This window comes from Mus caroli, chromosome 6 (genome assembly GCF_900094665.2).
Source record: "Mus caroli chromosome 6, CAROLI_EIJ_v1.1, whole genome shotgun sequence".
Classification (NCBI taxonomy): Eukaryota; Metazoa; Chordata; class Mammalia; order Rodentia; family Muridae; genus Mus; species Mus caroli.
The window spans coordinates 85,440,181-85,443,790 of record NC_034575.1 but is presented as its reverse complement, the minus strand read 5'-3'; positions in this window follow the sequence as shown (position 1 = coordinate 85,443,790).

The following is a 3,610-nucleotide window of genomic DNA, read 5'->3' as shown; positions in this document are numbered from 1 at the left end:
CCTCCCTTCCTACTGTACCACAAGCACCCCTCATGGCAGCAGAACTTCAGGAAAAGCTTTCCATAAAGTCTCCGCCTCCACCTCCCAGTGCCACCCTGACAAAGCCAGCACATCCAGACTGAGGTCCTTGAGCCTCCACAACTCCTGAGACTTGAGGTGGGTCATTGGAGTGGACAGACCACCTATCACGAAAGCCTCATCCATCATTTCCTGTGCTATACTATTTGCTTCTGGAATGGTTTTGTCTCTAACTCAGAGTGGGAAAGCTGGCATGTGGTTACCAGAGAAAGAACTTGGGCCTCAGACCTAGGGACTCAGTCCCGCAAGTCCCTGAGCTTCAGTTTCCCCATCTACAAAACAGCTAAAGCCAGGTCCGGGATCTCTAGGGATGACTGTGAAGTGTTCTGTTTTCTTGGACAAACAGTTGAAGTTTGCAGGGAGTGCCACCTCCCAGCCCTAGTCTCTCCTCCCACAGAAGAAGAGCAGACAGAGACACACCGCACGTGGTCAGAGAGAGCCTGGAGGGGCTAGACCTGAAGCTAACAAGGCTGTTTCTTTTCAGGTGTGGTGGTCACAGGTTTTCTGTCATTTGCAGCAGAATCCCTAGGACAGAGCATGGTGGTAGAAAAAAAAAAAACCCTGTCACAGTATCTTGACTTCCCCTCTTCCTGAGCCAAGCTGTTGGGCTGAGGAAGGGCTGCAACAATGATGCAGCAGCATCTTCCACAGGCACCCAAGGAGCTCTTCCACTCAGCTTTGGTCAAGTCGGGGACACCAGTGCTGGGAGAGGAAGTGGTCATCTCAACTAGGCATCCTACCCACCCTTAGCGGCCCCGTGTCCCTACCCCAANCTTGATACTCCAAAGAATGAGGGTGTGTTAACTGCCTCTGCCAGATTCCTGTCTCTGTGTGTCCCCTGGTGGGATTGGAGGGGGTATGGCTGACTTCTCACTGCACCTTTCTCTTCCTGGGTCACAGAGATTGTGTGTGCATGGTGTATGAGTGTGCAAGTGTGGGTGTGCACATGTCCATAGAGGAGTGGGAGTTCTGTGCTTTGTGTATGTATGTATGGTCTGGTGTGTGTTCTCCTGTGTATACTGTTGTGTACCCAAGTGGCCAGCCTCCCTCAGCACACCTGCTGATATAGGCTGGACCTCATCCCACCTCCATGCCTTCCCTGATGCCAAAAGCAAGCTTCCCTTTAGGAAGTGTGTGTGTGTGTGTGTGTTTGTGTGTGTGTGTATGGGGGGGGGGAGACAATGCATGGTGTATTCTGTGTATGCACATTGGTACACCCAGAACCTTGCCTGGATGAGGGGTATGTTAGACAGTGTGCACTTCAGGAATGTCCTGAAGCAATGCTAATAATTCCTACTGCTGGAGAACAATGTGATTTGTCATTCTCAGTGTAACCAGAAAAGTAGAGAACACCATGATTATTGAGGCCAGAGGGAACAGAAAGAGACAGGAACAGAAACCTCAGCTGGGTGTTGTGATAAACTCTAGATGAGCAACAGCAGGAAGCTCCTGGCCCACCAAGGGCTAGAGTCACAAGGANAAAGGATTGCTGGTACCATGGGGATGCCGAGAGGGTACAAGGCACAGCTACAGAGGAAGGGCTGCCCATGGAGGAGAAAGAACTGTCCCCTGCTTAGTGAGCTTCATCNCATTACCCATCATCACTGAGCCTCCCAAAGCTAGACACAGCAGGGAACCAGAGGCTCAGGCAGCTGAGGGAGATGCAGCTGCCCCTACTGAGAAGGAAGGATCTGAATCGTGATGCAGCTGCTCACTGCTCTGTGGTGGCATGTGTGCCTGTGCCCAGATGGCCATGAGCAGTGGGTGTCAGTGCAGGGATGGGCATGGACCTGTGTGGTTTATACCCTGTCTTAGCAGGTAGTGGACAGCTGGCAGAGAATGATACCAACAGCCAAACCTAGCACTTGACAGACTTTAAACAGGAACCAGAACAGTGCATGTTTGTTTAAAGCCTTACACAGCAATATGGCATAATTACGACTATAATCATCTCATAGATAAGGACAGTAAGGCGTAAAAAATGTGAGTAACTTGCCAAAGAGTACACAGGAAGATCCAAAGACGGGACTCAGAGCAGCCTGGCCTTCAACCCCTGCCCTCAGCCTACACCACCTATTGGAGGTGGGCCCTGGCTGTGTCTGGGACAGAGCTACCCTTAACCTGCTTCTGAAATGCCCTTGCTTGTTCCTGGCTACCCAAACANCGACCCTGACACAAGCCTAGTGTTGGCTGTAGAGGCTATATGATGACAGCCCATTCCTCCTTCATGACATTACTGTCCACAACAATGAGTCAGTATCAGCAGCCAGGTAGCCTTGAAACTCTTGCAAATTGGGACAGACTTGATCTGCCCCACTTTGTCCTTCCATTGTGACCTTAGGCAGACACCCAGAGAGTTAGTGCAGGGGGTTACAAGAGGATGAGAGTACTCAGTACAAAGCAGGGCAGTCACTGTGACTTCCTAGGGGTGCTGGCTGGGTAAATGCATCAAACTTTGTCTTTTAAAATGGAGGATTCCAGGGCTGAGAGATGGTGCAGTGGTTAAGAGCGCTGGATGCTCTTCCAAAGGACTCCGGTTTGATTTCCACCATCCACATGGTGGCTCAAAACTTCCTGTAACTCCAATCTCCAGATCAGACATCCACTAGCCTCCACTGCCACCAGGCACACAGAGTAGTGCAGAGACATATGTGGATGCTGAACGAACGCCCAATGTATAATTAAGTAAATGCAGTCTCACAGAGCATAGTAGTGCACACCTGTAATCCTGGCTAATCAGAAAGCTGACAAGAGGACTACAAGTTTGAGACCAACCTGGACAACTTAATTAACAAAACCCTGTCTCTAAAATAAAATATTCCCAAGGACTGAGGATGTAGCTCAGCGGTAGATTTGCCTAGTTGCCAGGCTGTGGNTCCAGTGCCACAGACTAACAACAGAGTTTCCAAGTTCACAAAAAGCGAGCAAGTAAAAGCTTTCTATGTGCTGTATACAGAAGATAGCACCCTAGTTCTGGGGTCACGAGCTGACTAGAAGAAAGGGGGGTAGGGGTAGAAAAAGATATGCCTGCAGCTGCCTTCAGGAGAGCAGAGAAGGCTGCAATCCAAGACAGAGACAGAGGATACTACCAGACTGAGCCTTTGGAACAACAGGGAGACAGTTCACGGGAGCCTTACACACCTTACACTAAAGCTGCAAAATATACAAGGTCAAATTTGCAGATTTGACTGAATAAACCAACACTGCATTTACAGATTTAGGATTTGCATGACTCGTGTCCAGCAGTTGTCAGAACTGGTGCTAGAAGTGGAGGGTGAGAGTGTGAGGGAGTGAGGGAANAGTTAGTTTTCACATGGATGCATAACAATATTGATCCAGGCATCTTCTCAGGCCAAGTTGTAAAGGCCTGACAGACGAGCCCAAGGCAGTTCTTCCATTGGCCATGAGCAGCTCTTGTGCCATCTACCTTCTCTCTTTATATGTGCCCATACAACCTGCCAGTGGTAGGAGCTGAGATCCCACCTGGTTCCTCCAAGACCTGCCACTGTGGGCTGCTGGTAAGAACACTGAG